General features: G+C 39.5%; 1 pseudogene; it reads left to right on the forward strand.

Moving 5' to 3' along the window:
• The first annotated feature begins 213 nt into the window (after positions 1-213).
• Positions 214-12,071, forward strand: LOC131356181 (polyunsaturated fatty acid lipoxygenase ALOX12-like; annotated as a pseudogene).
• The last annotated feature ends 1,897 nt before the right edge of the window (positions 12,072-13,968 follow it).

Genomic DNA, 13,968 nt, shown 5'->3' on the forward strand with positions numbered 1-13,968 from the left:
TGTACATGCAAAAGGAGAAGTAGTAAATGCAGCAGGACTCCTAGTCCTGGAACATACAGATGACACCTGAGATATAGAGAATAGATTTGATAAGGGTACAGACAATGAAATGAAAAAATGCGCAACTAGCACTAAGTATTTATTAAAGGCACCAACGATTTTGGTTTTTGATGCTGGCGTGGTGGTGCGTCCAAGCGAAAAGAAGTGGTTAACCCAACTGTAACCATACAGAGAGAAAGAGGAGGGCTGAAAGGGCAACAAGTTTACAGAAGAGAGTGAGAGAGTGGAGGAAAACTCAGTTTGCAGCAGTTGTATGTTTGATAGCAGTGTGCTGAGATAAACCTAGAAAAACCATACAGACTGTACAAAAGTCAGAGGAAGAAAGCAGTGGAGACAGGCTAAAATAAACCACAAGGTAAGTATTGACTAAGAAGTTTTACTATGCTTTGATTTATTTAAGATTCTGCTATTGCAAATAGCAACGTCATCCAGATAGGCTCTCGTTGTAGAATGTATTCATTTTAGTATAACACAGTTTCTATAGCTTAAGCCACTTAAGGCACCAAACCATGTGGATGTTACAAAACTGTGTAATAGCAGAGATATTTTCACGAATCCTTTCCTATATTTATATTTCCATTCAGTATCTATAAGAATATGTGTCTACGACTGTCTATGTGTGCCTCTTTGTGTTCTTACTTCAGCTTGGCTGTTTATTTAAACTATACTGGAAACTAACTGAAACTAACTTCTAACTGGAAACTGGGAGATTCTCTCTATATATTATCAAGTGTAAATAAATAAGTAATTAGGTAATAGCATACAAAATCACATTAGTATATGTTATTTAATCGAATGCTATATCTCAGTATTTCCAAATTATTCAAACACACACACAATGCAGGTGGCACGGTGGCTTATTGGGTTAGCACGTTTGCCTCACACCTCCAGGGTTCGAGTCTCGCTCCCGCTCACTCTGTGTGTGTGGAGTTTGCATGTTCTCCCTGTGCTTGGTGGGTTTCCTACCACAGTCCAAAGACATGTTTCTAGGCTGACTGGAGTCTCTAAATTGCCCGTAGTGCATGTGATTTCATGAGTGTGTGTGTGTGCCCTGGAATGGGTTGGCACTCAGTCCAGGGTGTATCCTGCCTTGATGCCTGATGACACCTGGAGATATAGAGAATAGATCAGATAAGCGGTGCAGACAATGAAATGAAAATTCACAACTAGCACTAAGTATTTATTAAAGGCACCAACAATTTTTGTCTTTGATGCTGGTGTGGTGGTGCTTCCAAACTTGTAAACTTCCAAATTGTAATTTTTGGCAATTCACAAGTGATTAATAAGCATTGTATACTCTAAAGTATTTCCCAGTACATTCCTCAATAATATGTTCTGAGGAATTTCAACATTTCTCCTTGAACCTGTGTAAGGATGTAGTCATGTGTGTATAGACATTGCTTTTGGGTTTCTGAGTAAGAAAAAAAAACACACATTTAAAACTGTGAAATCAATCATTCAAAATGATCTTTGAGATACTGCAATCACATCATCAGTTTTATATACAAGAGTTGATGTGAATTGTGTGTGCAGATGGAGTACAAAGTGACCGTGGCTACAGGCACCTTAGAGTACTCAGGTACTAATAACTCTGTGTATGTAACCCTGGTGGGGGAGAATAGAGAGAGTGAGAGAACACTGCTGGACAAACCAGGCCTGGATCTGTATAAAGGCGCGGTGAGTGAGAGTGTAGAGGTCTGAATATATCTGAATATGTTGTAAATTTACTGTTATATTTTTGTCTTGCGTTTTTATTAACTTACAGCTGAGAATACAGCTCAAGCATCTAACTGAGCAATAAAACCTTCTCAAGGCCCTAGTAATGGCCTTTTCATTCATGTTAAACTACATTATGAGACTGCTTTATTTTAACAGGCATTGTTTATCATAAGTATACACAAACTGTCTTTCCTTTCAATCTTATCTCAACCTTCTACAGGTTGATGACTACATAGTCCGGAGCTCAGCTCCTCTGGGTCGTGTGATCCTTGTACGCTTAGAGAAGCAGAAGTACTTTTTGTTTTTGGAAGACAACAGGTATTGCAATTACGTAAAAGTCACACCACCAGGAGGGGAAAACACACAAACCTTCCCCTGCTACTGCTGGTTAGTGGGGGATTCTAAAATAGAAGTACGTGAAGGCACAGGTCAGTCCTAGCAACTGCCCCAGGGAGATAGATTTTATCTTACCCTAATTCAAGCTCAGGATTCCTAATGGTAGGTTCTTTCTCTCTTTTTCTTTCAAAGCTAAAAAGCTGTCTGATGAGATTCTGGCTCAGGAAACTGGCTCATAGACCAGGCACAATTGAAGGAGAGACAGAAAACGTACCGGTGAGTATGTTCCATGACTAGGAGTTCCTGCTGCATTTACTACTTCTCCTTTTGCATGTACATGACTGTAGGCTTTACACTGTAGGCAAAATGTTTATCCATTTTTAGCAATATAGTACACAGCTAACTTAATTACACAAAATATAGCTTATGTACACTGAGGGAAAAAATATTTGATACCCTGCTGATTTTGTACATTTACCAAATGACAAAGAAATGATCAGTCTATAATTTTAATGGTAGGTTTATTTTAACAGTGAGAGACATAATAACAACAAAAAAATCCAGAAAAAAAACCCATATCAATCAGCAAGATTTCTGGCTCCTAGTTGTCTTTTTATACAGGTAACACGCTGAGATTAGGGAGCACTCTTTTAAAAGGGGTGCTACTAATCTCAGCTTCTTACCTTTATAAAAGACACCTGTCCACAGAAGCAATCAATCAATCAAATTCAAAACTCTCCATCATGGCCAAGACCACAGAGCTGTCCAAGGATGTCAGAGACAAGATTGTAGACCTACACAAGGCTGGAATGAGCTACAAGACCATCGCCAAGCAGCTTGGTGAGAAGGTGACAACAGTTGGTGCGATTATTAGCAAATGGAAGAAATGCAAAATAACTGTCAATCTCCCTTGGTCTGGGACTCCATGCAATGTTCATGATAACAGTGAAGAATCATCCCAGAACTACACGGGAGGATCTTGTCCAATAATCTCCAGGCAGCTGGGACCATAGTCACCAAGAAAACAATTGGTAACACACTACACCGTGGAGGACTAAAATCCTGCAGCGCCCGCAAGGAAGCACATGTACAGGCCCATCTGAAGTTTCCCAATGAACATCTGAATGATTCAGAAGAGAACTGGGTGAAAGTGTTGTGGTGAGGAAAGCTGCCTATGACCCCAAGAACACCATCCCCCTCATCAAATATGGAGGTGGAAACATTATACTTTGGGGTGTTTTCTATTTAAGAGGACAGGGACAACTGCACCGCATCAAAGGGACAATTGGCGGGGCCATGGACATTAAAAATGGGTCCTGGATGGGTATTCCAGTATGACAATGACTCAAAACACACAGCCAAGGTAACAAAGGAGTGGCTAAGAAGAAGCACATTAAGGTCCTGGAGTGGGCTAGCCAGTCTCCAGACCTTAATCCTAAACCTAATCTGTGGAGGGAGCTGAAGTTTCAAGTTACCAAACATCAGCCTCGAAACCTTAATGACTTGGAGAGGATATGCAAAGAGGAGTGGGACAAAAATCCCTCCTGAGATGTGTGCAAAACCTAGTGGCCAACTACAAGAAATGTCTGACCTCTGTGCTGGCCAGCAAGGGGTTTTGCCACCAAGTACTAAGTCATGTTTTGTGAAGGAGTCGAATACTTTTTTCACTCATTAAAATGCAAATTAATGTATAACTTTTTTGAAATGAATTTTCTGGATTTTTTTGTTGTTATTCTGTCTCTCACTGTTCAAATAAACCCACCATTAAAATTATAGACTGATTTCTTTGTCAGTGAGCAAATGTACAAAATCAGTAAGGAATCAAATATTTTTTCCCCTCACTGTATATTATTATTATCATGTGATGATTTCAGATCTAGAAGGAATTTTAAATATTCCTGCACTATTAAATGTCTTTGCTAGATTTCTTTGGGGGAGTCGGGAGTGGAATTGGTTGTCAGGGCTAAGGACTTCTTGACCAGATAAAATTTGGATTTAGAGAATTTAGATTTTTAGCCCCAATATCCCAGTCTCTAACTAATTTTGGAGTTTAGTGTCTACATCCCCAGCTCAGTGACTACATGTTGTCTGCATGGTTCAGAAACATAATTATCTCAGTCTGAGTAATTGCCAAGGCTCCAATATTTTCAAGCATGTTGAATATTTTCTGTGACAACTGCAGTAATGCAAAAAAAAAAAAAAAAAAAAGCAAGCAAGTAAAGTTGTTTAGTGTGGAAAGGTCAGCAATTTCGATTTTTTTAAAAGATGTTTTAAGTTGTGTATTGCGCACTTAATCTGTCATTGCTCTAGGCATTTGTGATCATTTGTTTGCCAGCTGGCACTATAGTTTTGTGTGAAACACTGTTTATCATTTGCATGTTAGTTGTCTTGACATGTCTACCTGCCCCAACAGCTTTTGGGGCAGGTAGATGCTACAATTATTAATAAAGTTGATCTTCCTGTTTGGCTGTAGCATGTGCTTGCACGTTTCTGCTTATTTCTGAGTTCATGCTGAATGTTCATCTGATAGCTCTTTGTTGTGGAACCTTAACCAGGATGTACTGTATGCCTAGACAAAAAGAGTGGCCCATTGAAACTGTTTGCAGAGGGCTCAGAAAGTTGTAAAATACCATTGATATTGAGTCCTGTCCAGAGACAATATTCTCTGTGTACATGAAATGAAAGGTAGTTAACACAAGAACATCAGCAGTCTTCTTACTTCTTACTACAGGATGATTTTTGTTTTTGAATTACTTGTATGTGTTACTTGCCATTATGTACAGGAAATATGTGAAATATTTACCATGTTGATGTTTAATTGATTCTGACTTCTCTTGCATTAAGTTTAGACAGAATTGGAACTTTTTTTTTAATTTTGTTAAATCTTGGGCCTTAATGAAATACATGCATTATTATACAGCCTTTGTTGTTTGTTTATATAGCTGGTGCTTATTTGTGTTATGTTATATTAGATGGCAAGTCTGGGCTCCAGGAATTCCCAAATGCATAGACGCCAAATCCTTGGCAGATCTTCCCCAGGATGCTCGCTTTGCCGATGAGAAGCGCAGTGACTTTGAAAGATCACTTCAATTTGCGTGAGCAGAATTATTTTATTTTCTTCATTTTGTTTAAAGTTACTCCAAAAAACAGTCCTACACATCTCATCCAAAATGCCTTATTAGTCTCAACAAAGCATCACAGTAATGTGTACATTTAAGCAGAGTACATGTATCTCTACATATATTTAATTTAATTTATCACCTTTAGACTTTTGGAGCTGTCTCTAAAGAAGCTGGTCATCAGTTTTGGGAGGTCATGGGAAGATCTGGATGATTTTAAACAAACATTTTGGAAATTACGGAGTCCCATTGCTGGTATTGTAGTTGTGACTTTATTGTTCACCATTTGCAAGTGATTTCTAATCAGCTTCATTCTAGCATATTGGCAAAATACACTATATTGCCAAAAGTATTCGCTCACCCATCCAAATAATCAGAATCAGGTGTTCCAATCACTTCCATGGCCACAGATGTATAAAATCAAGCACCTAGGCATGCAGACTGTTTTTACAAACATTTGTGAAAGAATGGGTCGCTCTCAGGAGCTCAGTGAATTCCAGCGTGGAACTGTGATAGGATGCCACCTGTGCAACAAATCCAGTCGTGAAATTTCCTCGCTCCTAAATATTCCACAGTCAACTGTCAGCTGTATTATAAGAACGTGGAAGTGTTTGGGAACGACAGCAACTCAGCCATGAAGTGGTAGGCCACGTAAACTGACGGAGCGGGGTCAGCGGATGCTGAGGCGCATAGTGCGAAGAGGTCGCCAACTTTCTGCAGAGTCAATCGCTACAGACCTCCAAACTTCATGTGGCCTTCAGATTAGCTCAAGAACAGTGTGCAGAGAGCTTCATGGAATGGGTTTCCATGGCCGAGCAGCTGCATCCAAGCCATACATCACCAAGTGCAATGCAAAGCGTCGGATGCAGTGGTGTAAAGCACGCCGCCACTGGACTCTAGAGCAGTGGAGACGCGTTCTCTGGAGTGAGGAATCGCGCTTCTCCATCTGGCAATCTGATGGACGAGTCTGGGTTTGGCGGTTGCCAGGAGAACGGTACTTGTCTGACTGCATTGTGCCAAGTGTAAAGTTTGGTGGAGGGGGGATTATGGTGTGGGGTTGTTTTTCAGGAGCTGGGCTTGGCCCCTTAGTTCCAGTGAAAGGAACTCTGAATGCTTCAGCATACCAAGACATTTTGGACAATTCCATGCACCCAACTTTGTGGGAACAGTTTGGAGCTGGCCCCTTCCTCTTCCAACATGACTGTGCACCAGTGCACAAAGCAAGGTCCATAAAGACATGGATGACAGAGTCTGGTGTGGATGGACTTGACTGGCCTGCACAGAGTCCTGACCTCAACCCGATAGAACACCTTTGGGATGAATTAGAGCGGAGACTGAGAGCCAGGCCTTCTCGTCCAACATCAGTGTGTGACCTCACAAATGCGCTTCTGGAAGAATGGTCAAAAATTCCCATAAACACACTCCTAAACCTTGTGGACAGCCTTCCCAGAAGAGTTGAAGCTGTTATAGCTGCAAAGGGTGGACCGACGGCATATTGAACCCTATGGATTAGGAATGGGATGTCACTTAAGTTCATATGCGAGTCAAGGCAGGTGAGCGAATACTTTTGGCAATATAGTGTATTTACAATGAACTTACAATATAAGTAATACATTTTGACTATAAATAGAAACATTTATTCATTGAACTGTACACAACACACCATAATACTTACTAACTGTTAAATGTGTTATGAATGTTATTAGAATACGTTATGGAACATTGGAAAGAGGACTGGTTTTTTGGCCATCTGTTCCTGAATGGGTCAAATCCACGGAGGATCCAGAGGTGCAGTCAACTGCCTTCCAACTTCCCCGTCTCTGGAGACATGGTGCAGGCCTCCTTAAGCCCCAACACCACCCTGAATAAAGAGCTCAAGGTAAGGCATGGTGCATAAGTTGTGCGGTGAAGCCACACATTCATATTCATTTTCCTGGTGATCCTTCATCTGCCAGTCACAGGACACCATGCACTCACATATTCACACCTAGGGGTGTTTAAGGGTCAGATTATATAAGTTAATGCGGTAAATCAAAGCAACAATCATATAATTTGGTTTTGGTACCATAAGCTCTAAGCTATGAGGAGACTACCTGTGGTAATCACAGTTGTTTAGTGTGAAAAGTTCAGCAATTTTTTTATATGCACATTCTTTGTCTTGACATGTCTACCTGCCCCAACTGCTTTTAAAAGTTGATGCTACAATTGTTAAAAAAGTTGATGTTCTTGTTTGGCTGTAGCATGTGCATGCACTTTTCTGCTTATTTCTGACCTTATTCTGAAACTTTATCTGATAGATCTTTGTTGTGGATTACATTAGAGCATTAACCAGGGGCATGTAATCCTGTATGCCTAGACAAAAAGAAAGTTTATAAGTGGCCCATTGAAACTGTTTGCATAAGGCTCAGAAAGTTGTAAAATACCTTTGATATTGTCCTATCCAAAGACAATACTGTCCGTGTATATGAAATGAAAGACAGTTGGCTTCAGAACATCAGCAGTCTTTTCATATACGAGACTCTGTGTTTGACTTTTCATGTTCACTCGAAGAAGAAGTCTCAGTCGTGCTGATGCTGCTGCCTCTGCTTTTTGCCACACAGAGACAGTGATTGAATAACAAAACTCTTTGGATTTACTGAGATGAACAGGGAGTTTTTATACAAAAGAAAGGTGTACTATTCAGTATTATCTATAGGCAGACAAAAGACGTCAGCAGAAACAGACGTGGTGGTTGATGTATTCACTGGCACTTTGGCGAGTTTATCTAATGGTTATCTAAATTACAAAAAAAGAAACTGTCAGCGAGGGTCTGCGTTCTGAACATGTTCATCAAAACAGAACAGAAAGAATTTCTAGGACAAAACACAGTATATCACGATCATAAGATGAGGTCATAAACAAATAGTCAGCCAAGGGCCACAGTCAGTCAGTCAACTTAGAACATCTGTTCTACAGGATATTTTCTGTTTTTAAGGCTAAATGGCTGGCAAATCCTGCACTTCTGAGAGATCTTGATCCATAAAGATTGGTTTAAAAATCATAGCTCATCATACAAAAGACTGCAAATAAAACAATGAACCGAAAACTTTGTAGTTGTACTGAAGATTAAACAGTTAGAGGAACAGAGAGGGAAATGGTATAAAAAAGAAAAGCTCCCTAGTATTAGTGATGGAAAGGGTTAATGTGTATGTATGTGTCACAGAGATAGAATAAAAGGGAGAGATAGACAAAGCATTAATTAACACATGCTGTCCACAGCATCTTACAAATGATTACAATAGTGCATGGGAGGAATGTCATTAAAATCCACAGATGTTTTTATATCTTTATGTAATGATACCATTATGTAATGCTTTCAAAAGGATTTTTGTGTTGAGTTTAGCACAAAACCTGCAGTAATGTAATGGATTAAACCAGACAGTAAAATTAGCCATAATCAATCTATGCATCAGTATGTCCAGTATGTCCAGGTATTTTAAAGGCTATAACAATCTCTCTTTCTTTCTGTGAAGGCTGGGAATATATACCTTGTTGACTATGGTATACTGGAAGGCGTCCCTGCGAATGTGATCAGAGGGAAAAAGCAATATATAGCAGCTCCTTTGTGTTTACTATATGAACATCCAGACAACGGCCTCATTCCCATTGCAATACAGGTAATGTTTTCACCAAGTCTGTTCACCAGCAGCAACAAATGGCTAATGAAAAGACTCATTCCCTTTTCCTTTTTCTCAGCTTGAACAGAATCCTAGTAAGGACACACTCATCTTCCTCCCTGACGATCCACCTCTGGCTTGGTTATTGGCTAAAATGTGGGTCCGTCATGCTGAATTTCAGGTCTTCCAGGTGCTGTCGCACCTACTGCGAACTCACCTTATAGCAGAGGTGTTCTGTGTGGCCACACTGCGTCACCTCCCTGCAGTCCACCCTATAAACAAGGTTAGTAGGGAAGAATGGAAAAGCTTTCTTTATAGCTAAAAATGTCAGGTATAGCAGCAAGTCTCTCTCTCTCTCTCTCTCACTCTCTCTCTCGCTCTGCTACAGCTGCTTACTCCTCATCTGAAGTACACTCTGGAGATAAATTGCCGTGCACGCACAAAGCTCATCTCTCTGGGTGGCATCTTTGAAAAGGTGAGCTGCAGTAAAACATACATTTAAATTTGTATTTATTATTTATAACAAACTCTACACATTCAACCTTCAGCTCTACACTTTTTTCTACACATATTCTCAACATATTTAAATCGACAAATTTGTTCAAAATGTTCAATGATTTCTGACTTTTCGCACACTCTGTAGATCAGTAGTAGATAATCAGCCATGCTTTCTCTGCAGGTGGTGTCTACAGGTGGTGAAGGGCTGCTGGTGCTGTCTCAAAAGGAGTGTAAGATCATGAACTATCGCTCTCTCCAACCCCGCTATGACTTCATAGATCGTGGTGTTACAAAACTCAATAAATACTTCTACAGAGAGCACACACTGATGCTTTGGGACGCCACTGAGAAGTAAGAGTCCAGGCACAATACGGTGTTGTAGAGCTACTATTTCTTGCCATTGTTAAGCACTGAAATGAAGTTTAACCATATTGACTGTTTTTGTTTGCTTTGTTTGTTTGAAGACAGTACAGGTACTTACAACTTCTCTTTCCTTCTACAGGTTTGTCTCCAGCATAGTGTCTCTATATTACACAAGTGACAATGAAGTGGTGCAGGATTCAGAACTGCAGGCATGGATTAAGGATGTGGTTGAGGAAGGCTTTGTAAATGTTCCTCAATTTGGTTAGTTGCCTAAAAAAATAAAATTACTGTACTTGTGCCATGGCAATAACTGTAGAGCAGCAGTGACTCTGTGCTGCAGGGTCTGGGCCAATTATGAAAAGCAATGAATTATTATGAAAAACAACTTGTTGCATAAGAAAATTATTTATCCAAACAGACATAAGATCTAAATCTCAGATATAGCACTGCCATACACACAACAGTTTTGTGTACATGTATCCTTATATAGAGTAATTGATATGTTATTTTTATCATTCATATGTGTCAGGACTGCCTAATAAACTAAAGAATAAACAGGAGCTGATCACTGTTTTGAGTGTGGTCATCTTTACCACCACTGCACAACATGCAGCAACCAACAATGCGCAGGTATGTGATGCATCATTGTTGTATTCGTTTATGAAATTACATCTAAACCAAAAACATATCTGTTTAAACCGTAAAGGGAAGTTCGAACATAAAACTAACACTTAATACTATATGTTATTTCTTATCATTATGCAGTACTGATTTTTTTGGTCAGTGTGATTTCACAAATATGCATAATTATTGTATTCATACATAAATGTTCTGCTACTACAATATCCAACTACTTCATAGTGTTATAGAGTAATTACCACATTATGAAAGAGGCACAATCAAACCAGCCTGCAAAGCAGTAGCAAGTGTCTCAGTGTCTAGTTCCAGCTGCTGATAGAGGCAAAACAAACCTCCAATTTTGTTAAGATTTTACATTTTCTTCTATCATCTAGTTTGACTTTTGTTCCTGGGTGCCCAACACACCTTGCACCATGCGCCAGCCTCCGCCCACAGACAAAGACAGTGTCACTATGGAGTTAATCATGAACACAATCCCGGATATCAGCCAGTCATGTGTACAGATGGCAATCACTTGGCTTTTAGCAAGAACTCAGCCAGACGCAGTGAGTGAAAACTTCCACAAAACACTCCAAGTGGCCTGCTCCTGTTTAAACAATATGTCATTTGATTTATGTCAAAACAAAATGTAGAAATAAAACAAAGGATGTGGGCTGTAAGATTGTATTAAATTTGGTGGAATCCAAAACAAAATATTCCCATAACTTACTTGCTTAATGTGTTTCAATTCAACGTTACATGTATAACTAAATGGGCAGCATGGTGGCTTAGTGGTCAGCACTGTTGCCTCACAGCAAGAAGGTTCTGGGTTTGAATCCCGGGTTTGAACAGGCAGGGGCCTTTCTGTGTGGAGTTTGCGTGTTCTCCCCGTGCCTGAGTGGGTTTACTCCGGGTATTCCAGTTTCCTCCCACAGTCTAAAAACACGTACATTAGGTTGGTTGGTAATTCTAAATTGCCTGTGTGTGGTTGTCTGCCTATATGTGTGGCCCTGTGATGGACTAGTGACCTGTCCAGGGTGTAACCCTGCCTTTTGCCCAGTGTGCACTGGGATAGTCTCCAGCAGACCCCTGTGACCCTAACTAGGGATAACGCGAGTATAGACAATGGATGGATGTATAACTAAATACTTTTTTTGTCTTATTAGAATTTCTACATTTTTACTTTATCTCCTTTCTGCCCTCTGCCCTATCTATCATGCTCAGATACCTCTGGCACAGTACAAGGAACAGTACTTCACTGAGCCAGCAGCCCAAAAGATGATTGATAACTTCAGGCAGGATCTGAAGGACATCGAAGAGGAGATTCTGAAGCAGAATAAGGGTCTCGAACCACCATATCTCTATCTGTGTCCTAGCCGAATGGAAAATAGCATTACCATATAGAGACTTGAGACTTGAAAACAATTAGAGAGGCAAAAAAGCTGCCTTAAATATATTTTTTAGATATTGTGAAAGGGACATTTTGTATGCTTGTTTGAAACAAGAAGAATAGATTTGTTGTAATTCTATATGTTTCAGATATGTTGTATTTTTGTGGTATTAATTTTACGCTCTGAATCAATAAACTGGAAACACTGTAATGCATTTAACCACCAAGAAAAGATAGACAGAGATATTAGGAACTACAGTTTTATTTCTGTAATTACAAAGTGTTACAAATAAAATAATGGATCATGAATAATTACATGGCAAATGATCATTTCTACTTTGTACTCATGTATATATAAATATTATTCCAATGTGATACGGCTGTATGCAAACTTTAATCTAGTTGTCTGACAAACAAACAGTCACACTTTTATTAATTCTAACAATTTCTAACGAATTTTAATTTGTAAAAGCATTTGGACCACAGTGAACACACAACATATTGACTCTGACTCCAGCTAAAATATCAACAGAAATTGCAATAAAATTCAGATAGGAAATACAGTACGATCACTTTCAAGGAGGTGGATTTCTCCACCAGATGGTGCTAACGCACAAGATAATCGTTGCGCTTATTGAGTCGGACCTGAACGAAAGACACAAATCCAATCACCACATAGATTCCTGCAGCAATGAAGCAGTTGTAGCCAACTTGGTTATAGACAGCATAAGTGTTGTTTTTCAGGTGTTGGACTTGGCCCCTTAGTTCCAGTGAAAGGAACTCTTAATGCTTCAGCATACCATGACATTTTGGACAATTTCATGCTCCATAACTTTGTGGGAACAGTTTGGGGATGACCCCTTCCTGTTCCAACATGACTGCAAACCAGTGCACAAAGCAAGGTCCATAAAGACATGGATGAGCAAGTTTGGTGTGGAGGAACATGACTGGCCTGCACAGAGTCCTGACCTCAATCTGATAGAACACCTTAGGGATGAATTAGAGCAGAGACAGCCAACATACATATGTGGGCCCCATATGGGCTGTATCCAGGTGGCATGGGCTCCAAGTGGGCATGTGCTGAAAATGTGGGGGCACAATTTATGTGGGTCCCATGTAGGATCTAAGTGGGCAAAATTATTTAACACCTAAAATACATCTTTATACCTTTAATCGTTTTGAAATTAAATGTGGTTACTAATCACTTTAAAACAACGAATATCACAGATTTTTGATATAGCTACTTTTTAAATTAAAATGCATTATTTTCCATTGTATATTTCCATTATTTTATTTTGTTTTATTTTGTTTCTTTGTTTGAATGTTCAGTATTACAGTGTTCACTTGCCTGTGCATTTATCAAAATGTATTTAACTGGGAATGAGGGGAAATCGGAAAGGAAGACATTTAAATGGGTGTCACTGGACCAACCTGTTCAATAAGACCTACTCACTAACTGACAACACCTTCCGCTTGACAAAGTAGTCCTACTGCTTTGAATGTTTCCTTACGAATTTCTTCTTATAACATTATATCATAATATCATGTATCATGTGATCTTAGTTGAAAATAAGCGGACATTTAAAATGACAACTGTGAAGATGTTAAATATTCGAAGTAGAAGAAACCCCGCCATGGCGTAAGGATACAGTTTCTTCCAGATACAGTGAGTGACAGGCGGGAGGGAGATCACTTCATCTGTTGAAGGCGGCGGAAGAACGTGGATGTGGAGCGAAATAAGCGGGTAAATGCATATTTTCTAAAGCTATCTTTATTATCTGTGGTCTCAAGCATCGGGAACCTTGTTTTGACAGTTTAAATGATCTTTAAAATGACTTAACCGTTAAACTGATGTTAATAACTTTTCTGTGGGGGTTGGGGAGAAGCGTGAAACAGTTATAATCACTTAAGTGTGTGTGAGGATTAAAATATAGTTATATGTGTTGATAGTAATGTGTAGGGTTCCTGAATTTGAACACATTTTTGTTTATTTTATGCTTTCCTTGTGTATTTTGTGGCTGTGTAAGGTTAGCCGCCATTTTTTCACCTGAGGTAAATTTGACTTTACCGTACAGCCAGCTGCTGATGAGTAACGAACGGAGCGCCAATTTATAATGATTAGCACAATTAGCATAATTCTGAATTCTGAGGTATCCGATCAGGCATCTAGAAGAGTAAAGTGCTGCTTTCGGAGGCGAGGTCATTTAGG

This window comes from Hemibagrus wyckioides, linkage group LG07 (assembly GCF_019097595.1).
Source record: "Hemibagrus wyckioides isolate EC202008001 linkage group LG07, SWU_Hwy_1.0, whole genome shotgun sequence".
Lineage (NCBI taxonomy): Eukaryota > Metazoa > Chordata > Actinopteri > Siluriformes > Bagridae > Hemibagrus > Hemibagrus wyckioides.